General features: G+C 39.4%; 1 protein-coding gene across 2 annotated transcripts in view; it reads left to right on the top strand.

Annotated features, from left to right (window-relative positions):
• Window positions 1-26,487, top strand: part of LOC116911684 (contactin-associated protein like 5-4) — a 465,842-nt gene that overhangs the window by 191,466 nt on the left and 247,889 nt on the right. The gene's annotated exons all lie outside the window — the stretch shown is intronic.

Genomic DNA, 26,487 nt, shown 5'->3' with positions numbered 1-26,487 from the left:
TCCTTGAATAAGAGTAATATGTGCTAATGCTAACCAGTGAGTGTCTCTGCCATCTTACTCTAACCGGCCTGTGGGGCTTATCACTGTCCTGTGTCCATTCAGAAATAATGGGATCACATCTAGGGCCCTGGTTCAAATGTAAATCTAGCCAAAGAGAAATCAAGAGTATCAGCGATGTCATGTAAAAAGCTGGAAAACATGGTGAAAAAATATCCGATTGTCAGTAAAACTATTTCGTTGGCCATCTTACATTCTTTTGTTCATTGTGCTATGGTAAAATTCTGCCAAAAAAAGGAACATGAGTGAGAAAAGGATCATTTTGGTTTACAGTTTAAGGCGGAAGGGAACCATTGTGTTAGGGAACTCCCAGCTGCAAGACTTTGAAGTGGTTTGTCACATGGCATCTATAATCAGAAGGACCAATGAATGCTATCAATGCAAACAATGCAATCCCTCAGCTCACTTTCTCTACTATTATCCAGTCCAGTATCTTAGCAAGGGAATGCTGCCATCTACAATGGTTAGGTGTTCCCAAGTAAAATACAACAATCAAGAAAATTCCCCACAGACATGCTCAGAGGCTGAACTCACCTTTCAGCTAACTCTAGATTTAGTGAAATTGGCAATTAGCATTCACCATCATATTGGCTATGGTTATATCTGCCAAGTTATTTGTTTACATATATCAGACACTTTACACACCTTGCCCAAAGTCAAGTATGTTACTTGCCCAAGGTTACTAAGTGTGAAATTTTGCCTGAGAAATCACTATTCTAGTCGTAGAGTGCTGAACAGCCATAATTCAATGTGCAAAAACCATTCAAATATAGGGAAAAAATGGCAAAGTTTAGACTTATCTGAACACTGTTTTTAATTATCAGTTCGGGAGTAATAAACTGCTCAAAGTTATAAAACAGGACTTTCTTGGTTGCTGTAGCTTCATACATGTGAATTTCCTATAAATAAAAGTTGTCAGGAAACTATTAGGAAAGGAAAACAGGGATAAAAGGTACAGGTTGATGCTGCCTGGAGATATCTCTAGAGGCTGGAGCTTGGATCTTGGGTACACGGCTCAGCAGGCATAATGCTTACCATTAAATGATGAGGAATGGAATTAAGGTCCCTAAGACCCATAAAAATGTCAGAGAGATGTGATGACATCCCTAGAGTACCCCAGAGCATGCTGGCTAGTCAGACTAGACAGAAAGACAATAGATACTGCTTAAGTGTGTAATGAATCAATAGAGTTAAAGATGCCTGACATCAACCACATGCTTCCACACACAGGTCACACCTCTGTGACCGTGCATGCAAACAAGAACATACATATATATATATATATCAAAAAAAGGTTAATACTTTGGATAAAATAATATGAAAACAAATGCTGCTTTTAGTTTAGAAGAAAAAGATAAAAAATTTATTCTTAAAGAACATAAAATATGAATGCATGGTTATTAGAATGATCTTTCCTGCTCAAAATCTCCTTTACTGCAACCTTGACTTAGTTACTACATCTTTCAGTATTAGCCCAACCTTGTTGAAAAGACTGTGCTTTAGCTGCAATGATATTTGCTGAAGATCTCTAATTGAAACCATTCTGGTTAGTTAGCAAACATGGAATATTGATTATCAGGTTGTCACCTTTACTAGATTCAATTATGATATCCCTTGCAATATTCTCACCAGTCATAGCTTTTTATTTTGAAAATACTCTTTGAAGGCTCTTCTGTTTTGTTATTCAATATTGAAATACACATCTATTTTTTTTTACAGATTTATGCTTGTGTTGCTGTTCAATTTGGAGTGAGAAATAAGTAGTCATTCTGCTAAGAGTATGATTTTAAATTTTTATGTTGACTTGAGACGCAAAAAAGGAATGTGGAATGATTTATTTTCTCTAGAATTTTCCAACAGAATCAGTTATTTTCAGACAGAGTTGCAGTTTGAATTATTTTGATTCCGTGTTTAAAAAAACATACATGTTTCATTTACTTCAAATCCCATTCCCCTTTTCCTAGCCTGCCTGGGACTAAGGAAGCACTTCAAGGTGGCCTTTCTCTGTTTTAGAAGAGCTGACGAAGGGCTCTAATCTTATTTGAGGTGTTAGGTCCCTTGAGTTTCAAGTGTTCTCCGTCTCCCTCTCCTCCCTACCTTCCTCCCCCTCCCTCTCTCTCTCTCTCTCTCTCTCTCTCTCTCTCTCTCTCTCTCTCTCTCTCAAAGCAGATGTCCCTTTCTTCTACATCTATGGAGAATTAACCTTCCAGACAACATGTGTGGAAAACTAAGTGTCCACACACTGCACTAATTTTACGAGGTTTAGAAAATGAGCTGTGGAATTGCCAAGGTTCTTAGAGCTGCAGACTAGAGAGGAAAGTCTGGTGCCACCCTATCCCATTACCCTTCAAAAGCATTGACATTAACTAGGTACCATTAGCACCGTTTGTCAAAATAAAGTGCTATTTATAAATCTACTTATGAAATTATGGTCTGTTTCTTATTTCTTACTTTAAAAAAAAACATGTTTACTTTTTATTTTCTCACTTGAAATACGGACCTTGTCAGACATTCTCTGAAAGGATAATATTAAAGCCCAGTGTTTAATTTACAAACTGCTAAAAGTAAAACTAAGAAACCACCAGCTACATCTATCTGTACCTCTGTGTTGCAAATAGTGTGTACATTCTCAAATGCTCTATGAGAGTCTGTCAACTGGTGTTTTATAAACATTTCACAAAAATGATAACTTTGCAGGAGTCATAGGGAAGTGACCTCTTAGGCTTGCAGGCCAGCCAGTCTAGCCAAATCAGTGAGTTCCAAGTTTAGTTAGAAACACCTTACTGAAAAAATAATGTCTAGAGAATCAGATTAAGGAACATATTCAATGCTGAACTCTCACCTCAATTGAGAGAGAGAGAGAGAGAGAGAGAGAGAGAGAGAGAGAGAGAGAGAGAGAGAGAGAGAGAGAGAGAGAGAGAGAGAGAGAGAGAGATCTGGACACAAATATTTGAATGACTCATTTTAACTTTTCACGTAACCCCATCATCAATACTAAGTACCACATATATTAAGGATGTTGCCTGAAAGCAGTAGAAAAATCCTTGAACATACTTTTATCCTTGGTCATTTAAGAATTTCTTGTTTTACTTTTATGTGTGTGACACATGTGAATGTGTATGCATACCTACTGACATGAGTGTAAATTGACACATATGTCCTCAAATTCTCCATTACATTCCACTGTTATGCATAGAGTCCTCTGGATAGTGTTGAGAATGTCTTCATTGTTCTCTTTCTTATATTCTGAGGCAGTATATCTCACTATACTCAGAGTTTACCCTTAAACTCATTATCTTGCTTGCTCTAAGGAGCTTCTGTTTCTTGAGCAATTGGATTACAGAAAACCACACACCCTCAGTTTCTAGTTGTAAGGATTAAAACACTGCTCTGCATGCTTAGGAAACAAGCATTGTCAATGTCCAGCCTTCTCTTTAGCATCCTGGCTTATGTGTTGCTGAAGATGAAACTCATATCCTGAGGCATAGCAGGCAAGTTCTCTCAGAATACTTACAACTTGTGGTTCACTTGGTCATTTCCAGAGGCATGAAGTTTGATGTGCTTCCATTTGTAAAATTTTTGTACAATACTTATACTGAACTATGCATACAGGACACATAATGTGGTACCCAAATTTACCAAAGATTTCTTTTGCTTCGAGTTCACTTCAGGAAAGGAACTTTTAAAATGCACGTTTGTAATAGGCCAGAAAAAATCTCTGCATGCAAAAAATTCCATTTGGAGAGCTTCTCATCTGACACTGATTGGATCATTCATAATTGAGGACACTGAGCAGCCACTTATCAATACCTCATAATTTATTAACAAGCTGAGTTCCTGGCACCTAAATGATCAGTCATGACAGTGTTTTAGAGACAGGCTTGGTAACAAATTTTAGAATCCTGGTGGAACTGAAGTCTTTCTAATTTATGTTATAGACATGCGAGAGGGATACAAATATTTAAATTCTAACTCTGAGATACAGCCTGAGTCAGTGTTGTTTACTTTGTGTGTGTTCGTGGGGTGTATGTATAAGTTAGATGACAAGCTGTAGAAGTCTGTCCTCCTCTTCCACTTTGTGGGTTCCAGGAATAGATCCCCAGTCATCAGGCTAGAGGACAATGCCTTCACCCACTGAGATGTCTCCTGAGCTCAGTATTTAGGTCTTTAGTGAGGCAGGATAAATAAAGTACATGCCTCTCCTACCTGCTTTTACACATGCATCAAAAGTTAAAAACCTTTCTCTGTGTTCTAATCCATGTCTCTCCTACTTGGAGACTTCTAACTCACCTAAAATCTTTAATGACACCAGCACTGCCACCCTTTCTTCACTGTGTTCACAAAGAGAAATTAAAACAAAGAGGGAAATAGTCAACAGGTGTAAGTCCTGGTGTTTAACATTCTGCTGCCTCCTTCTTTCATATCTGGTCCCCACATTACTAGCAATGGGCATGTACTTGTTTGGGATAATGTGCTTCATTTGTCTTTTCCAAGTACAGTTCAAGAGACCACACTGAGTTCCAGATTTCAGAAAAACATTTGCTGCTTGTAGCTTCTTCTGTTTGGATCTTGTAAATATTGATTCATCTTCTTTACCTTGCCTGTCCACTCATATCTTCCTTAACTCTATTCAGTCCATGAAAGATCACCTTGGATTTAATGCATTTCCTGTTTTCTAAGACGGTAGGGCTCTATTCATCTGTTATGTGAGAGCATAAAGACTGTTTTCTGTATATGAAGACTGTGAACAAGGTTGTGGTAGGGGATAAGAAGTATGTCCATGAAGTAATAAAAGTTTGCTACCTCAAAAGAAAACTTCACAAAGTGATTTCCTCTGTCTATCTGTCTCAAGGACATACACTTCTGTGCAGCAGGTAGTCTCCAATCAAAACTACATGTACCTGAATATTCTGATATTATGAGCATGTCATTTTACTCTTTATTGAAGCTTAATTGGTTGCTTTCATTTACAGATGGTAATTGTGATTTCAAAAGATCAAGAAAGCTGGGCTTTGTCACAAGTAATAAAGTAACATAGCCAGCTAAAACATTCAGGTCTACCTGTCCATGATGCCTAATATAAGCTACTAGGTAACACTTTAACCTAAAAGCACTGGCATTAGGAACTGATGCTCTCTGTTAAAGGAGATGAAGCAAGATATCATCACACAAGATTTTAGAACACAACACTTAGCTCAATAAAAATAGAAACTCAAGCATCCCTGGAAAAGTCTGGTACGAAGTACTTTGTGAGTTTGTAGGAAGCTGTTTTGGATACAGAGATAGTTAATTTGTGTTTCCATGCTGATTCCTGAGTGTAGCGTCATTGTGAAGAACAGCCTGGTATTCCTGTAGCCATGCATTCATTAGGAATTGTATTCCCTCAAAGTGTGACCCAGAGCAAATGTTCCTCATTTAAATTACTTCCTGTCAGCTATTTCATCAAAGAAGCTAGGAAAGACACAGATATACCAGCCTTTCACTGTCCTCGGAGTAACTTCTGGCTTCTTCAGATTCATTTTGTATTTTGATTTTGAAAAGATCATACTGCCTTTTACCAACCCAACCTCAGTACGTTACTCTATTCAGTATGATGCTCTGTGATTTCTGAACCTCTCTGGAGTCTGTTTGTATATACAAGGCTTCCAGACAGCACCTTCCTAATTCTGAGGCCAATTGAAACAAAGGATTATACATTTCAGTCATAAGTTTCCCAATTTCATCCTTCAGCAGCTTCCATATTTTCTGAGAGATGCTCTCCTATCTTCTTGATTTACACACATTTATTCTGCCAATTTTCCACAGCATGTCCTGAGTATTGATCATTGCTTTATATACCATTTTAAGCCTACAGTTTCTGAAAACAATTTGAGACAAAGAAGATCATTACACACACACACACACACACACACACACACACACACACACACACACACACAGGAGCTGTCAATATATGCCTAGCACCAGGCTACATAAACAGAGACTTAAAGATGCAATCTCTTCCTCTTCCGTGTTCCCAGAAACATAAAGAGACTAAAACATGGATTCTCTGTAACAAGGCCTGCAGGCTTTCTTGGGCATGTGTATGTTCTACACTCATCTCTACATTCCAAAAATAAAGGTAGATTCTTTGTGTTCTGTTGTGTCACTTTTTGATACAGGTGCTTGAGACAGGTCCACTCAGTGAAACTTGAGCTAGGCTTCCAAGCAGCAAGCAATGATTCTTCTGTCTCAGTCCCTGACAGCCCTGAGTTTACAGGTAGGCACACTGTTTGTTTGTTAATGAGAATTCAAGGGATACCTCCACAGACATAGACCTTTGTACTTTTTTTTTTTTTTTTTTTTTTTTTTTAGTACTAACAATTTATTAAAACAAATACTTAAAGGAAACACAACATAAAAAGAACCACACAAGTAAAAAGGCCGTTTCTCAGGGGGAGGTGAGGGCTGGCTGTGGGGCAAGGAAAGTTGCTGTATTGAAATCAGGGAATGGTTCTGTCAGGACATCAGACAGGTGCTGTCTGCAGAGAAGATATAAGAGAGAACCCATAGGTGATAAGGACAGGGTCATTCTCTAAGGAGGTAGAACAAAGGGCGAGAAGGGTAGAAGATGCATGAAAGGCCATTGTGTTGGCTGACCTGGTGAGACACATGTTTCACAGCTACTAGCAGGTATGCTGGCTGGGCTGCTGATGTCACATCTAGTCCCAAGAGATGACCTTTATGGTGGATTGTGGGGTTTCTGTCTCTTGTGGATAAGCTGGTTCTGGCTCCACTTTCACTGACAGAATCCACACTTCAATCTCTAAATCTCCAGAGGTGTGGCTCCCCACTTCTACAGATGAAGACAAATCTGCAGCCCATGCAGTCTTATACAGAAGGGGAAATGGCAGTGAAACTGAGTCTTCATCTTTTCCCTCTGACTCATTGGTCTTTTGCTGCAACTCCTTGAGGAGCATATGGACACGAAGATTCAGATCAGAGGAGGGCATGTTCACAGTCAAGTAGGTCTTCAGCTTTTTCAGAATGGTCTGACAAAACTCCTCAGGGTATTGGTCTATCCATGTGTCCAGGAAACAACAGAGAGTGCTCTTTTTTTGTTCATCCTCTTCACAATCCAGGTAGAAGTATGCAAACCGCTTCAACAGGAGATCCAGCACATGCTGTGTGGTGGTGAACTGTCGGTATGCATACAGGAAGGCAGGCATAAAGAAGGGGTCCCCATCCAGCAGAGATGACACCAGATGATTCACTAGATTTTCCACCATGTCTGCACTGATGAGGGACTCTCTACAGGGCTCCATCATGACCTTTGGGGCACACTCATGCTCACCCTTGTCTGCATGGTCCTGGGCCTGGCTGTCCTGGGTCAAGTCTGTTTCCTTCTGGGCAAACGGCCAGAGACATTGCAGGCAAGAAAGAATCATGAATTTCCAGGTCCCTCCCTGGCCTTCATTTTTATCTTTCTTCAGGCCTGAGCCTTCAGTAGTCCAAAGAAAACAAGAGAACATCCTGCTCTCTCTAAGCTCTAGGACAAGTGAGTCTGCTGGGCTGTCTCTAAGCAGTTAGATGCCTTGTCATCAGGATTTTGCATTGTTGGGTCTTTGTGAAGGAAGTGAGGTCATTATCTGGGGGTCCCTTTACTGTCCCCTCTTCACTCAGGACTTTCCCTAAATCCTTCTAGGTCCCTTCCCATTTCGCAGGTACACACTTAGACACAGTTACATATGTGTGTCCTATCCCACTGCTCCAAGGGATGTCGGGGTACAGGCAACACCTCAGCTTTGTAATCTGAGTCCTTCCAGTTGAATGGCATCTCTATCCCTACACTTAAACATAGCCCTGCACACTCAGGCCCACCTTAAACCCTAGCCATGTTGCTCTGTCCTGTGTCTGAGTCATTTACTGAGCCATCCTTCCAGCCCCTAGATTTCTTGATAACCAAGATTAATCGTGTGTTTGGTAGGTAAAACTGTATACAGGTAGTTTATATCAAATGGCAATTACAACTCACTCATAGTATAGAAGCTCTCCTTCTTGAACGAACGTGGAAGACAAACTGGAACACAGGAATGTGGGGCACCCTAGGGACCAGACCTTCAGCATTCCAGGACTTAGAAGCGACAGCTGAATTTTAAGCACAAGTAACTGATGATGAACTCCACATTTTGAGGCATTTTATGGGGTGTTGGTTACTATTGGTTGTTAAACTGACTACATCTGGAATTTTCTAAAACACAAGCAGTTGGGTAGATCTGAGAGGCTTTTTTTCCTTAACTAAATCATTCGAAGTGGGAAGACCTACTTTTAACCTGACATTTTGAGATGGGAATATCTACCCTTAATTTAGGCCACAACTTGTGCTGGCAGCCTATATAAAGAATTTGGAAAGAGGAGGCCCTCTCCCTCCTGGCCTGCTTGCCCTCACCCTGCTTGGCAAGTCTATTTCTTCACTGGCTTTGGAACCTACTTCTTTGGGATTCCAGACTGTCCTGAAGACAGGCTGAGACATATAACCTCACGAACTGAATAACTATGAGGACTTATGGGATCCTTGAACTCTGTTGGAATATAGATAGCCATTGTTGGACAGGTGAATGGTCTGAAAGCCACTCTAATAATTCATATATATATATAACATATGTGTGCTTGTGTATGTAGATAGATACAAAAAGATCACATAGATAGATAGATAGATAGACAGACAGACAGAAAGAACAGGCTGAGCTGAGTCATTCTTATCTCTTTATGGATTATTCTCCCTGATGGCTGTAAAGCCTGCAGGGGTTTCCTACGCACACACACACACACACACACACACACACAAGGAGGGAGAGAGAGAGAGAGAGAGAGAGAGAGAGAGAGAGAGAGAGAGAGAGATTGATTTTATTCTATCAGTTCTGTTCCTCTGGAGAACCCTGACTAGTGTAATATATGTGGATATTTGGCCTGTGTATATTTCTGTGCATATATCTCTGTTTACCATGTGCATGCCTGGTGCTTGCAGAAACGAGGAAAGGGTGCCAGAGCTCCTAGAACTACAGACACAGAAACTTGTGAGCAGTCATGTAAGTACTGGGATTCAAACCTGAGTCCTCTGAAAAGTCAGCCATGCTCTGAACCACTAGGCCATCTTTCCAGCACCAATTCAGAATTTTTCTCCTCTTTTTTTTTAATCTTTATTATCTTGAGTATTTCTTATTTACATTTCGATTGTTATTCCACTTCCCGGTTTCCTGGCCAACATCCCTCTAATCCCTCATCCTCCCCTTCTATATGGGCTTCCTCTCCCCATCCTCCCCCCATTACCACCCTTCCCCCAACAGTCACATTCACTGGGGGTTCAGTCTTGGTAGGGCCAAGGGCTTCCCCTTCCACTGGTGCCCTTACTAGGCTATTCATTGCTACCTAGGAGGTTGGAGCCCAGAGTCAGTCCATGTATAGTCTTTGGGTAGTGGCTTAGTCCCTGGAAGCCCTGGTTGGTTGGCATTGTTGTTCATATGGGGTCTCGAGCCCATTCAAGTTCTTCTAGTACTTTCTCTGATTCCTTCAACAGGAGTCCCGTTCTCAGTTCAGTGGTTTGCTGCTGGCATTCGCCTATGTATTTGCTGTATTCTGGCTGTGTCTCTCAGGAGAGATCTGTCAGCCTGCACTTCTTTGCTTCATCCATCTTATTTAGTTTTGGTGGCTGTATATGTATGGGCCACAAGAGGGGCAGGCTATGAATGAGTGTTCCTTCTGCCTCTGTTCTACACTTTGCCTCCCTATTCCCTGCCAAGGGTATTCGTGTTCCCCTTTTAAAGAAGGAGTGAAGCATTCACATTTTGGTCATCCTTCTTGAGTTTCATGTGTTCTGTGCATCTAGGGTAATGCAAGCCTTTGGACTAATATCCATTTATCAAGGACTGCATGTCATGTGTGTTTTCCTGTGATTGTGTTCCCTCACTCAGGATATTTTCCAGTTCCATCCATTTGCCTATGAATTTCATAAAATCATTGTTTTTGATAGGTGTGTAATATTCCATTGTGTAGATGTACCACATTTTCTGTATCCATTCCACCGTTGAAGGGCATCTGGGTCCTTTCCACCTTCTGGCTATTGTAAATAAGGCTGCTATGAACAGAGTGGAGCACGTGTCTTTGTTATATGTTGGGGCATCTTTTTGGTATATGCCCAAGAAAGGAATAGCTGGGTCCTCAGGTAGTTAAATGTCCAATTTTCTGAGAAACCTGCATACTGATTTCTAGAATGGTTGTACCAGTCTGCAATCCCACCAACAATAGAGGAGTGTTCCTCTTTCTCCACATCCTTGCCAGCATTTGCTGTCACCTGAACTTTTGATCTTAGTCATTCTCACTGCTGTGAGGTGAAATCTCAGGGTTGTTCTAATTTACATTTCCCTTATGACTAAAGATGAAACATTTCTTTAGGTGTTTCTCAGCCATTCGGCATTCCTTAGCTGTGAATTCTTTGTTTAGCTCTGAAACCCATTTTTTAATAGGTTTATTTGTCTCCCTGCGGTCGAACTTCTTGAGTTCTTTGTATATTTTGGATATAAGGTCTCTATCTGTTATAGGATTGGGAAAGATCTTTTCTCAATCTTTTGCTTGTGGCTTTGTCCTAACAAAAGTGTCCTTAGCCTTACAGAAGCTTTGCAGTTTTATGAGATCCCATTTGTCGATTCTTGATCTTAGAGCATAAGCCATTGGTGTTTTGTTCAGGAAATTTTCTCCAGTGCCCATGTGTTCTAGATGATTACCCACTTTTGCTTCTATTAGTTTGAGTTTATCTGGTTTGATGTGGAGGTCCTTAATCCACTTGGACTTAAGCTTTGTACGGGGCGATAAGATGGATCGATCTGCATTCTTCTACATGCTGACCCCCAGTTGAACCAGCACCATTTGCTGAAAATGCTATCTTTTTACCATTTGATGGTTTTGGCTCCTTTGTCAAAAATCAAGTGACCATAGGTGTGTGGGTTCATTTCTGGTTCTTCAATTCTATTCCGCTGATCTATCTATCTGTCTCTGTACCAATACCATGCAGTTTTTATCACTATTGCTCTGTAATATTACTTGGGTTCAGGGATAGTGATTCCCCCAGAAGTCCTTTTATTGTTGAGGATAGTTTTAGCTATCCTGGATTTTTTGTTATTCCAGATGAATATGCAAATTGTTGTGTCTAATTCTATGAAGAATTGGATTGGTATTTTAATGGGGATTGCATTGAATCTGTAGATTGCTTTTGGTAAAATGGCCATTTTTACTATGTTAATTCTACCAATCCATGAGCATGGGAGATCTTTCCATCTTCTGAGGTCTTCTTCAATTTCTTTCTTCAGAGGCTTGAAATTCTTATCATACAGATCTTTTCCTTGCTCAGTTAAAGTCACACCGTGGTATTTTATATTATTTGGGACTATTATGAAGGGTGTCATTTCCCTAATTTAATTCTCGGCTTTTTTCTCTTTTGTGTAGAGGAAGGCCACTGTTTTATTTGAGTTAATTTTATACCCAACCACTTTGCTGAAGGTGTTTATCAGGTTTAGTAGTTCTCCAGTGGAACTTTTGGGATCACTTAAATATACCCTCATACTTTCTGCAAATAGTGATATTTTGACTTCTCCTTTTCCAATCTGTATCCCCTTGATCTCCTTTTTTTGTCTGATTGCTCTGGCTAGAATTTCAAGAACTATATTGAATAAGTACAGAGAGAGTGGGCAGCCTTGTCTAGTCCCTGATTTTAGTGGGATTGCTTCAAGTTTCTCTCCATTTAGTTTAATGTTAGCGACTGGTTTGTTGTATATTTCTTTTACTATGTTTAGGTATGGGCCTTGAATTCCTATTTTCCCAGGACTTCTATCATGAAGGGGTGTTGAATTTTGTCAAATGCTTTCTCAGCATCTAATGAAATGATCCTGTGGTTTTCTTCTTTCAGTTTGTTTATATAATTGATTACGTTGATGGTTTTCTGTATATTAAACCATCCCTGCATGCCTGGGATGAAGCCTACTTGATAATGGTGGATGATTGTTTTGATGTGCTCTTGGATTCAGTTTGCCAGAATTTTATTGAGTATTTTTGTGTCGATATTCATAAGGGAAACTGGTCTGAAGTTCTCTTTCTTTGTTTGGTCTTTGTGTGGTTTAGGTATAAGAGTAATTGTGGCTTCAAAGAAGGAATTTGGTAGCGCTCCATCTGTTTCAATTTTGTGGAATAGTTTGGATAGTATTGGTATGAGGTCTTCTTTGAAGGTCTGATGGAATTCTGCACTGAACCTGTATGGACCTGGGCTCTTTTTGGTTGTGAGATCTTTAATGACTGCTTCTATTTCCTTAGGAGTTATGGGGTTGTTTCAATTGTTTATCTATTCCTGATTTAACTTCGGTACCTGGTTTCTACCTAGGAAATTGTCCATTTCCTGCAGATTTCCAAGTTTTGTTGAATATAGGCTTTTGTAGTAGGATCTGATGATTTTTTGAATTTCTTCTAATTCTGTAGTTATGTCTCCCTTTTCAATTCTAATTTGTTAATTTGGACACACTCTCTGTGTCCTTTCGTTAGTCTGGCTAAGGGTTTATTTATTTTGTTGATTTTCACAAAAAAAAAAAAACTTTTGGTTCTGTTGATTCTTTGTATGGTCCTTTTTATTTCTAATTGGTTGATTTCAGCTCTGCGTTTGCTTATTTACAGCCTTATAATCCTCCTGGGTGTATTTGCTTCTTTTTGTTCTAAAGCTTTTGGGTGTGCTGTCAAGCTGCTGGTATATGCTCTCTCCTGTTTCTTTCTGTAGCACTCAGAGCTATGAGTTTTCCTCTTAGCACAGCTTTCATTGTGTCCCATAAGTTTGGCTATGTTGTACCTTCATTTTCATTAAATTCTAAGAAGTCTTTAATTTCTTTCTTTATTTCTTCCTTGACCAGGTTATCTTTGAGTAGAGCATTGTACAACTTCCATGTTTATGTGGGCGTTCTTCTCTTATTGTTATTGAAGACCAGCTTTAGCCTGTGATGGTCAGATAGGACGCATGGGATTATTTCTATCTTTCTGTATCTGTTGAGGCCTGTTTTATGACCAATTATATGGTCAATTTTGGAGAAAGTACTATGAGGTGGTAAGAAGAAGGTATATCCTTTTGTTTTATGATAGAATGTTCTATAAATATCTGTTAAGTCCATTTGGTTCATGATTTCTCTTAGTCTGTCTCTGTCTCTTTTTAATTTTGTTTCCATGACCTGTCCATTGATTAGAGTGGGGTGTTGAAATCTGCTACTATTATTGTGTGAGGTGCAATGTGTGCTTTGAGCTCTAGTAAGGTTTCTTTTACGTATGTAGGTGCCCTTGTATTTGGGACATAGATATTTAGGATTGAGAGTTTAACTGGATTTTTCCTTTGATGAATATGAAATGTCCATCCTTATCTTTTTTGATGACTTTTAGTTGAAAATCGATCTTATTCAATATAAGATTGTCTACTCCAGCTTGCTTCTTCAGACCATTTGCTTAGAAATTTGTTTTTTAGCCTTTTACTCTGAGGTAGTGTCTGTCTTTGTCTCTGAGGTGTGTTTCCTATAACAGCAGAATGCATGGTCCTCATTGTTTATCAAGTTTGTTAATCTATGTCTTTTTATTGGGGAGTTGAGACCATTGATGTTGAGAGATGTTAAGGAATAGTGATTATTGCTTCCTGTTATATTCATATTTGGATGTGAGATTAGGTTTGTGTGCTTTCTTCTCTCTTTTTTGTTGCCAAGATGATTAGTTTCTTGCTTTTTCTAGGGTGTAGCTTGCCTCCTTATGTTGGGCTTTACCATTTATTATCCTTTGTATGGCTGGATTTGTAGATATATATTGTCAAGGTTTTGTCATGGAATACTTTGGTTTCTCCATTTATGTTAATTGAGAGTTTTGCAGGATACAGTAACCTGGGCTGGCATTTGTGTTCTCTTTGGGTCTGGATGACATCTGTCGGGGATCTTCTGGCTTTCATAGTATCTAGTGTGATCCTGATAGGTCTGCCCTCATATGTTACTTGACCTCTTTCCCTTACTGCTTTTAATTTTCTTTCTTTATTTTGTGCATTTGGTGTTTTGACTATTATGTGACAGGAGGATTTTCTTTTCTGGAAAATCTATTTGGAGTTCTGTAGGCTTCTTGAATGTTTATGAGCATCTCTTTCTTATGTTAGGGAAGTTTTCTTCTATGATTTTGTTGAAGATATTTACTGGTCCTTTGAGATGGGAGTCTTCACTCTCTTCTATACCTATTATCCTTAGGTTTGATTTTCTCATTGAGTCCTGGATTTCCTGTATGTTTTGGACCAGTAGCTTTTTCCATTTTACATTATCTTTTACAGTTTTGTTGATGAATTCTGTGGAATCTTCTGCTCCTGAGATTCTCTCTTCTATCTCTTGTATTCTGTTGGTGATGCTTGTATCTATGGCTCATTGTCTCTTCCTTTGGTTTTCTATATCCAGGGTTGTTTCCCTTTGTGCTTTCTTTATTGCTTCTATTTCCATTTTTAATTCCTTCACCTGTTTGATTTTGTTTTCCTGGAATTCTTTCAGGGATTTTTGTGATTCCTCTCTATAGGCTTCTACTTGTTTATTTATGTTTTCCTGTGTTGCTCTAAGGGAGTTCTTCATGTCTTTCTTGAAGTCCTCCAGCATCATGATCAAATGTGATTTAAATCTAGATCTTGCTTTTCTGGTGTGTTTGGATATTCAGTGTTTGCTTTGGTGGGAGAATTGGCCTCTGATGATGCCATGTAGTCTTGGTTTCTGTTGCTTGGATTCCTGTGCTTGCCTCTCGTCATCAGGTTGTCTCTGGTGTTACTTTGTTCTGCTATTTCTGACAGTGGCTATACCGTCCTATAGGCCTTTGTGTCAGGAGTGCTGTAGACCTGTTTTCCTGTTTTCTTTCAGCCATTTATGGGAACAGAGTGCTCTGCTTTTGGGCGCGTAGTCTCCTGTCTACTGGTCTTCAGCTGTTCCTGTGGGCCTATGTCCTGAGTCCACCAGGCAGGTGTCTTGGAGCAGAAAGGGTGGTCTTACCTGTGGTCCGGCAGCTCAAGTTTCTCATGGGGGGCTGCTTTTGAGCTCTCCATGAGGGTGGCAACCAGGAGGGCCTGTGGCACATTTTCCCAGGGCCCCTGTGCACTGGGGTCCCAGATGGCATTAGGTATTTTCCTCTGGAGTCAGAAATGTGGGCAGAGTGTAGTCTCTTCTGGCTTCCCAGGCATGTCTGCCCCTCTGAAGGTTTAGCTCTCCCTCCCATGGGATTAGTGTGCAGAGAACTGTTGACCAGTTCCCTTCAGATCTGGGCGGTGTTTGTACTGTGGGGGATCTGCCGCACTAGTGCCCCTATCTTCTGGTTCCCAGAGGCCATATACAGTCTCCTCTTGGACCAGGGATGTGGGCAGGGATAGGTAATATTGGTGGTCTCTCCCACTCTGCAGTCTCAGGAGTGCCCACCTGTCTGGGCGGTGAGCTCTCTCTCCTAAGGGGTTTGGGAGCAGTGAGTTGTGGGCCGGGATCCGCTAGGTCGGGGCTCCAGCTAAAAACTGGACATGACTCGTCTCAAAAGAATTTTGCCCTGTGTGTCCTGAGTCCACCAGGCAGGTCACTTGAAGCAGAAAAGTTGGTCTTACCTGTGGTCCCTCAGCTCAAGTTGATCCTGGGGGGCTGGTTCTGAGCTCTCTGTGAAGGCATCAACCATGAGGGCCTGCGCTGCCTTTTCCCTGAGCCTCTGTGCATGACCTTTGTACTTCTATAGCATGTAATTTAGGCCACTGTTCCTGTTGAGATCAGGAATTGTCTTCAGCAGAGACATGGGTTGGTCACTGTTGCCCTTGCAAGGACCACAAATTCCCAGAAGACCTATTGGCTCAATTTGCACATTTACCTGGGAATCTTCACTTCACATTACAAATAAAAGACAGACTCCCTCTGCCCTCACTCTTTTCTCTTCTTCTCCTCCTCACTCTTTCCCCTTGTCTCATTCTCACACTAAATCTCACATGTGGAACCCTGTTAGTTTGGTGTGCTCTTTCTGGAAGGGCACGGCTGATACTTAATAACAATGAGATTTTATTAACAACAGTTCCCTCTCCACACTCTTTTCTTTAACACCTTAAAAAGTAATAAGGCTACATATAACAACATGCCATAAAAGATATTTGCTGGGATTTTTTTGGGGCCTGCAACACACTGTGTTACCCATGCCTGCTTTGGCCTCCTGAGTGTCTATATGGAGACTGCCAGGGATTTAAAGATATTTCTCTTATTTGTTTTCTCACCCATATACAATGAGAATGGACACTATGGATGTTAATATTTGAGTTCAACATTATTTAAAGATCAGAGAGGTGAGATAAATAATACTAAGGGTATGAAAAAAGACCTAAGAAATTATATTATTTTATGTTTATTTAGTATTACATATATGTTTGTGTGTATACATCTATATTAATTAAAGCCATGCTAATTGGAAAGACAATGAATGCTCACAAACAAAATATATTATCTACCTGACAAAAATTCTACTTTAGGAAAACTTTCTTTGAGTTATTGGTCAGGGAGGTCCAAGAGACCCCAAGCAATACAGGCTATAGCTCTTGTCCTTGGTGTCAGAAAATTCAACCCTAATGAATAAGACACCATATACCTTCAAAACAGGACTTGGAAAAATCAATGTAGATCTGAACTGGAGTCCTTCCTGAGGATTAGCTGTAAGAGAGATTAAAGGAAACATGAAAGTTGCCACAGAGGAAAATAGTCAATAGCTCTATCTGGCTATAATGCCTACATACCACAATAATGACCAATATGGCAAGATATTCTTGAAGATGCAGGAGTGGTATTTATGTCCTGTGAATAATTAACAGTGCCCTGTTAATTATATTTAAGACTCAATAGGGGTGAAATCATGTCTTCTACTGCAAACCTGGGGTCTATAGGAAAACTTCCTACAGCAACTTCCCTATGCCAGTATAAGCTCTGACTGTATTCTGAATACTTATCTTCATGTCCACAGATACATGCAGCTCTCACCCATCATCAAAAAGAAATTATTTTATCTAGGAGACAGAAACTACTACAGAAGCCATTCCTGTAGAAAGTGCTGGATCAATTGACCATGTGATGTTTGTTCCCACCTAATACATTGATTATATAATCCAACACAACCCAAGATTCAAGGAACATTGCAGATGAGTAAAAATATTGTTAGATTCAGGCCAGTAAATTAAAAGAATAATCTGCTGTCAGACGGTTTTCTAAAAATCTGAGAAAGAGAAAAGTTTTCTGAAGAGAAGAGAAAAGTTAAAAAGTAGGAGTTGGGGTTAGGGGTAAGAAGTAATCTGGGAAGAATCAGGGGATGAATTGATAAGTAAATGTAATCTAGACACATTATATGAAACACTCAAAGATTGAATAAATATATATGAATACATATATACATAAACATATTTTTTAGTAATCTTCCCAACAAACTGAAACATGATATTTAAAAATTCAATGAAGAGGGGTTGGGGATTTAGCTCAGTGGTAGAGCGCTTGCCTAGAAAGCGCAAGGCCCTGGGTTCGGTGCCCAGCTCCGAAAAAAAAAGAAAAAAGAAAAAAAAAATTCAATGAAGAACTCTGCATGCTGAGGCTGTCAATTTAACAGGGACTACCAATGCAAAACTGAATTCCTACAAGGCAGCAGGGTAGATTTCAGTTGTACAACTTGCCCTGTCTTGGCACATCTTTGTCACGAACTACGGAAGATGTAGATGTACTTGGTTCATGACCCATAACCTTCATTCCTCAATACTTCCTGCTCAGACTTTTTTTTTTTTTTTTTTGCTTAGGGTGATAGGAAGTATCTGGAAATGAAGTTTTCTCTTCACATTGATTCAGCTTTAAACCTACAAGTACAGAGTAATGAATCTCCTTGAGATTCCCCAGTGGCTGTCTTTGCTGACCTGGGATACCCTTAAGCTTTAAGGAACCCTGCTGAAAAGCGAGGAAGGAACTAATTGCTGTATCAACTGTTGTTTGCTCCAGTCACAGCAGGATTCTGCCTAGCGCTCTGGCTCTATACTTACTCTTAAAACTTCTTAATTGATGTGCATCTGTCTTTTTTTCTTAATGTGAGAATTTGCTGTGGTGTTTCAGGGTGCTTTCTTGCATGAGGTCTACACCTGCAGGAAGCCAATGCTTCCCACATTCCCTCGGGTGCCATTTAAACACATTCCATGCATAGGGAGTCATTGTGCAGCCTTCAGCATTAAAATTCATATGGACACTTTGTGAGGAAGAGCGCATAACAGCAGTCCCTCCTTGGGTACATTTATTGTGGGATATGATCAAGTATTTGACATCAAAAGACTGGAATGATCTGCTTAAAATCAATTCTTCTAAATCCACTATTATGAAATTACTCTGGTTGTCAAAGTACCCTGTGTTTCCCAAGATGTTCAATTCATTATAATATTTTCAATATATACATAAACCAATTGGGTTCTGAAGTCTTTCTCCTTAGAATAGAAGAAATCAGAGTTAGGATTTGAATTTTAGATTTATTCCCTTTATTAAATATACTGATTTGTACTAAGTATAGTGTTTGAGAGTGAGAGAGGGGAGAGTTATTATTAATTGTCTCTTCTTAATATGTGTGTGTGTGTGTGTGTGTGTGTGTGTGTGTGTGTATTGATGTGCATACATATATGTGTGGTTTCCTGTAGAGGCCAGGAGTCAAATTTAGCTGTCCCTCCTCCAGGTATTTTTGGAGACAGGTTTTACCCAGTAGCCCAGATCACTTTGAATTTGGCTCTGCTGACTGACCAGCAGGCCCCATATATCCACTTATCTCTTCCTGTCCAGTGCTTTGATTCCAAATGCACACTCCTACACCCAACTTTTCACTTGGGTTCTGCAGCTTGGACTCAGATCCTAATTTTGGACACAAAGCATTTTACAAACTAAGCCATCTCCACCCTCATTACTGAGTTTTTTATACTGTACATGCAATTTGTGTTTCATCTTTAAGCTGCTGTTTTCTTCTATATATTGTCTCTGCTTTGAAGTTTAAAATAATCTGTGACTCTGATAGATAGCTAAATCCCTAGGAAACTAGCTTCTTCCCTCAAAAAGCAAGTGTAATGAGGGTGCTGACCTCATATGACCTGTAAAAGAGTTTCAAAAATGAGCATGTCTCAAAATGCCCCATGAGGCTTGTTAAGGCAGAGTGTGCAGAGCTCTGCTTGAAGAACATCTGAAACAATAGGTCAAAGTTCAGTGAAGAATTTACATTTCTAAAGAAGTGTCAAGTGATTGTAGAGCAGCTGGTCAGGCCCTCACATCAAAAGCTTCTTGTAACCCGTAAGTGGATTCATGCACTTGTTAAGCTTTGACCAGGGCTAAAATGGTAAAACTTATGAATCTTATTAAAGCCAGTATGTGGCTCCATTTGGATAAGGTACCCAGAGGACACAGGCTGTCAGTTTCTTTAATTTGAACTCTGTATATAAAAGAAAGAACAATGACATGATTTCAGAACTTTTTTGAGTAAACTGAAAGCTCAATGCGTCTGGTAAACTTCCCTAGGGCTATAGGCAGTTATGCTGGCAAGCTCATTAAAGACAATTAGCTCAGAGAACTTGCAGCAGACAGAGGAGCTACAGCAGAGGCTGGAGAAGATGCTAATGCCTAAAGTAACTCTAGGGCAAAACCTGAAGAACCTAGTGTCTACTTGGCCTGTGGCCAAATGGAAAGCATCCAGGGTGCAAAAGAGCTCCTGGAAACAAAGAGTCTCCCTGACTTTCCTCAGCTTTTAAATAAGAAAAGATCAAAGGAAACTCATCTTCTATAAGATTATTGAGCTCATTATCACAATAACAGCCAGTGCTAAGTACAGAAATATATTAAAACCATAAGGCACTATTGTTGTCAAGGAGGGCTTTGTTATTTTTGCCTCAGTGAGAACTGCAAACAAAGGGGGATAATGCAAAGTTGATGGATGCAGGGCAATAATAAATGAGGACCATGCCCACAAGCTAAATGTGCAGTATTGCAGAGTTTGTTTCATGTCGATGCCCACTTACAGTGGTTCACAAGGAGAAAACCCTTCCTTATGTCTTAGAGTATCCAGACTCTTTGAACACTTTGAACACTCTTTTGAACACTGGGGAAACATCAGAAGGGGTTACAACATGAGTCAGGCACTGCCACTTACCTAAGAAATAATTATTTCCTTCTGTAATTTGGTAATAGCCTATAGATAAAGGAAGTAGTGATATTTTTTCTTTCAAAGGTATTACAGAGAATAGGACCCCAGAGATGAAGAGAATGCTCATCAGTTAAGAACTCACAGACCTGAGTTCAGTTCAGTTCTCCCCATCCATATAAGGATAGTCATAACTAGCTGTAACTAGACTATGGTATATAGTTGTATTGCACTCATTTGCACACACCCCCCCCCCACACAACTACGACAACATTTTTAAAGGTTCCCTTAGAGCTGTGCTGCAGTTATCCAAGAATCCATAATCCCTCATTCCTGATTTTATTTGATTATAATTTAGGGTAACAAGCATGAGTGATACAGTAGATTAAGTTTTGTAAAAATAAGATGTTACAGTCTTCTGTGAGAGGCAAAGAAGTGTTTGGATACCACCATAAAGATCTATGTGAAGATGGCTATACATGTTTTAGGTTTGTCAGTGATCAGTGGCATTGTAATTTTTTCACTTGAAGTAGTTTTAGCTTTATAGTTATTTAGCTATATTTTTGTATCATCTTTTTTTCTTTTATGACAAGCTACAATGTCAGAGGACCAGGCTTCTATTAACTGACTGAGAAACTGAGTATCTACAAGGAATAAGGACTAAGTAGGATAATGTACATATACTATCATAATGCTTAAAGAATCATTGCTGACTGTAGGTTCTCCTCAGGTGTACATGGAGACATTGAGTGCATACTATCCTGGTCATGGACTTCCTCCAAAGTAGATGTTTCTGCCATATACTACTATTTCAGACATTGTGTCTATGTGAGTGCTGTCTGTTTATGAAAACAGAAGAAGTTGCGCACATAGGACTCACATGTCTTCATGAGTTAATAAGAGTAAAAACAGTTGCTGCACCATCACTAAGATCTGAGTTCAAATATACTGCCAGGTGTGGCCACATAATTGTAAGCCTAGAGCTTACAACAGAGATAGAAGGATCACTGAATTGGCTAGTTTCCAGCTAGTTTAAGGTTCACTCAGAAACAATTTCTCAAAATCTAAATCAGAGAGTGACAGAGCAGAATACTTGATACCTTTCTCTGGATTCTGCACATATGCCCAGTGATGTGTGTATCTGTACATACATGTGTATATACTCTCCCAACCTAAGTAGCAAAGAGGCTTGCACATTCATATGAGGATGATTTCATATAGTAGAACAGAGTCAGCCCAAGCCACCTTAAAAAAGATAAAGAAATTTATGCTTAAACAAGTTCTGTTTAGAGTTCAGGATCTGAGTGCCCTCTCCATTGAGATGGCTTTCCTCACTTCTGAAAACACTAAGACTGCATAGCTAGTGTGGATATACACATACAAGTGACTACATCACCAGGGACACCTGGGTAATAATCAACAACCTTGCCAAGCAGATGTAGTACGACCCTCTCCCAGACCAGAAAACATTTGACCAAGGAACCCCAGTGTTCTGGTATTCTGCATCTCCTTCTCTGACAGGGAGTTGTGTCACATCTCAGGCATAGCCATTAATGCATCTCCCTCATCCTACATAATGTGTCAGCTTGTCAGTGTTCTCCTTTGAAATGGATTTGCTACTTAATAATCTCTGAAACAATAGATGACAACTCAGTAACTTGGTTATCATTTCTGTGTAATGAAAAAGTCAAATTATCATGTAAAAAATGCAAGATTGTAATTCAAGTGACATTGTCGAGAAATTTTAAACATAGATTCACAGTATTCAAAACTTTAGGTTGTTTAAAACTTACAAAGTCAGTGAGAATGTTTATCCACCATTTTTTGTGGAACCTGAAATCTTCCACATGGCTGTATTTAAATGTATAGATGAGAAAGAAAGAATTGTACTTTCAGAATGTGATGCAAGTATTTAAGCTAGAGTTGACAGGTTCTCAGCAAATATAGTGCACATATATGCAACTATGTTGTGGCCATAGAAATGTACATATTATTATTCAAGTATTCAATTATTTATATGTATATGTTATGCTAAATTTATTGTTTATAGATTTAAATATACTTTTACATATATCCTATATTTAAATAAGTGTATGTTTTCTATGCATGCATAAAATTGAGCCTTGGCATGCTGCCTTATCCTGAATTATATTATTTACACTTAAATAATATAATTTTTTAACTTTTTAATAGTTATTAAAATACCAAGAAAATGTTGATGATACATATACTTCATATTAAAATATTAATTATATAATGAGGTATCTTATATAAATTTTGCAAAATTACTGTTAAGTTTTATTAGCAAAAACCAGTATCACTGCAACTGGAAACATCAAACACACAACACAGTGATTTATAACTCCCCAGCTAAGCACTTATGACCCTTAGCAACAGTTTTGAACCCTGATATTAGGAAGCAATTAGGAAGCTTGTTGCTAACCTTGTGCAATGGCAGTGACATCACCTTTGTCCTTGCCTTAGTTACTTTTGTGACCATGATAAAGGACACTGTCAAAGGGAACTTAAGAAAGAAGGGGCTTATTTTGCCTTTGCAGTTCTGGGATGATGTAATTCATCACAGTAGAGAAGACATGATAGCAACACAGGACATTATATCCTCAGTTAGGGAATAAAAGGTAAAGAAGTGAGCTGCAAAACCTCAAAGTTACCACAGAGACTCACTTCCTCTCATGAGGCTTCACCTCAGTTTTACCAAATAATACCACCAGCCAGGGTCAAAGAGTTCATTCACATGATCCTATAAAGGATCATTTTACATTAAAACTGTAACAAGTAGGCTGAAGACATGGCAATGCTTTTAGAGGTCCAGAGTTAAATTTCCACCAAATTCATCATGGCACACAACCATCTATAATAAGGTCTAGTCTTTTATTCTGGTGTGCCATCATTTATGCAGGAAGAACTCTGAATACATGATAAAAATAAATCTTGAAAAGCAAAACAAAATATACAGAGAAAAAAACTCTAGACACTCTATATAGCCAACAAAACATTTGAAAAAGTCCTGAATTAATTCTTTTCCAGACACAACATATGCTTATAAGTATGTATCCTGGCTGGCCTATCAATGAATCACAAACATAATTTGATACAGTTTCAAGAGTTTAAATTTCAGTACCTGTAACTGTAGATGCTATCCTGTGTGCTGATGCAAAGAACTGATCAAGACAGAGAACAATCTCACTATAATTTCCAAGGTGGTATTGTTCGTTTTATTTATTTTGAGACAGGATTTATCATTAGCCTTATATCCATCTGTTGCAGTGAGTTTTGACTGTACCACTTTGTGCTCCAGGCTACTCAGGAACTATCTTGAATCCATGAATGGAAAACACCCCCCCACACACACACGCATGCACGCACACGCACATACACACACACACACACACACACACACACACACACACACAATTAATTTTAAAATACTTGGGTACCTCAACAACTGAGCACTCCTAAACTTTTCCCTGACACCCCAGGTCCAATTGGGGAAGTGGCCAATGACAACTTACCCAAAAAAAACCTCACATGACTGGATGGCTTTATCTCCTGTTGATACAGTGCCCCCTTCTTCTTAAAGGTCCTCCCAATTCTCTTTATGTCCAGCACAAGCAACTCTCAGTGTCCCGCCCCATGTCCAACCATTGCTGCTGATCAAGAACCAATTGGAGGCAAGGACCTTCATTGTTTGGACGTGCAGATAGGAAGCATTAGGACCAACTACAATATTCATCAAGCTAGGCCAACTTGAAATTAAGCCCTAGAAATCTGCCTTTGTAAGCATGAAGTACTAAGATTTAGAGTTTTAAAAATGGTCTCTGGGGATTGAACTTATGCGAGTAAGGAAAGAATTTATCAGCTGAACTATCATTCCAGTCTGAAAGTCTGTATTGTTGCTTTTGTTTTTGATTGACTATTTCCCCCTCCTCAATTGTCCACTTCCAACCCTTTAGAAACAAGTATATTAATATGTTATCTGACTAACATTTGGGCTGAGTGTTCTTGGAAACTCATCTCAGAGCACAGAAAAGACAGATGGCTCCCCTATAGTGATGACACAATTAAGAGTGGGGCTGTAGCTGTTTCAATTGTAGAGAACTTGTCTAGGAAGAATGAGACTGTGGGTCCAAACCTTAGTGGTTCTCAAAAAAGAATAGAAAAAAAGATAAGGAAGTAAATGGTGTCTTTTTGTCAGTCTCAAGTCCACGTACAGGATGACTAGAACGACTTAGAATTGAAGAAATACCCATATTTCACACCTTGGCTCACCCACTACACAGGCACATTCATAACCCAAGCAGTGCCAGATATCCAGATATCCAGTTGCCTTGTTCCATAATAGAATGCATTACTCCGAGCAGTTCTTGGAGCTAGGCATAATCCTTTCCCTGTCTCTAGCTGTTCAATGACTTACTGTAGGACTTACACAAGATTTACACCAAGCAGGGGAAACAGAAAATAAATAATTGTGTTTTAGAAATAACTAGGCACTACTTACCAGGATATTTGACAGAATGGGTACTGATGGTGTATAGTCTCTGAATTCATTGTCACCTATTTAGGCTGTCTTTGTCCAAATGCAGATGAAATATGCCTGTAACCTATGTCTGCCCCAGGGATTTAGATAAAAGGGGGGAGGATAATTGCTCCCTGAAACTAGAGCAGGATTACACAGTGTCATTTGCCTCATTTAATTTGGAAGTGCTTAGCTGAGCTCACCTTTCTGCTCTGGATTTAGGCAAATCTGAAATCAAACCCTGTATGCTACTTGGTAATCTTGTCGTCCTTAGCAGATCTTAATGACTCTGGGCAATAGAGCCTGCATCTGCCAAACATTTTATAAAGCCTACATCAGACTGACCTGGCTGTTCTATATAGACTTCCAGTGACCTTTACAAGGGACAAGTACTCAAATCAACAATATTTAAGTACTTGTATAGTAACCACGTTTGAATCCCCAAATTCTCCCTTCTTCCCTCAAATTTAAAATGCTAAGAGTGCCATCCTTAGAAACAGGATTAAGGGGTTGGGGATTGAGCTCAATGGTAGAGCGCTTGCCTAGCAAGCGCAAGGCCCTGGGTTGATCCCTAGCTCCGGAAAAAAAGAAAGAAAGAAAGAAAGAAACAGGATCAAAAAGGCAATGTGTGGTAGTGCTCACTTGTAATCACAGCACTGGGGAGAAAGACCTGTGGAACCCTGGGGCTCAGTGACAGGGTCCTTTGTGAATTCCAGGCCAGTGAGAGCTCAGTATAATAAACAAGGTAGAGAATGTCTGAAAACTGGCATCTGAAGTTGTTCCTCTCCCTCACAGGCATCCACAAATAAGCATACAGCCACAAATACTTATTTATAAGCACAGAAACACTAATTCTGTTCACATGTCTAGATATATTTTCAGAGGAGAGTGGCATCTGTAGACTCTAGAGAATAAGGAACTATTTGGTGGTATGAGAAGCAGTGTAGGTTTCATGATCCTTAGACTGTTGACTATTCCTCTTCTCAGATTGCTTGAGGATGGATAAATCACCTCTTATTATGAGGATGAATAAAAATTACTTAGTAATCTGCTAGCCGATGCAAGTGTGTCTGGAAGCAAAATAAACCACCACCACCACCACCACCACCACCAACAACAACAACAAACTGGTGGGCCAGGAATTTAACAGCAGATTGTAAACTGCTTGTATTTTGTTTAAGTTAATTCCTAGGAAAAACATACTAGTCTACATTTTAAATAACACCTGGATCTTGGCTGATACCAGGTCTAGGATGGCCTTGATAGGGACAGAATAACATGGTTCCTTCCCCTGGGACAGGGCCTACAATTGAGTGGGCCTCCACATGATTCAGTGGCTGCTGGCACAAAACATTTGTTTTGTAATAATGTATATATTTTATTTTCCACCTTCATTAGCCTCTCTACCAAGGTAAATGACTTCACTATAATTAGAGACAGGACAGGTCTTGGAGGCAAAAATATAGCTAATGTCTCAACAAAATGGTGAGGCCTACAGGACATAATTTAAGGTTGTGAAAAAGAACTCTAAAAACATAGGTCCAAAAATATATACTTTCTCAAAAATTAAGGATGAAATGTGAGTTATATCAGGGGCTTTATGAATCTAAAGGAGCAAAAGCAGTTGTGATGTAAGCCAATTTGTCAAAAGATATTATAGAAGAAAAGAGGGATTCAGAGAGTGG

The sequence above is a fragment of the Rattus rattus genome, chromosome 10, assembly GCF_011064425.1.
Source record: "Rattus rattus isolate New Zealand chromosome 10, Rrattus_CSIRO_v1, whole genome shotgun sequence".
Taxonomy (NCBI): domain Eukaryota; kingdom Metazoa; phylum Chordata; class Mammalia; order Rodentia; family Muridae; genus Rattus; species Rattus rattus.
The sequence above is the reverse complement of the archived record's forward strand: the minus strand, read 5'-3'. Positions and strand labels throughout refer to the sequence as shown.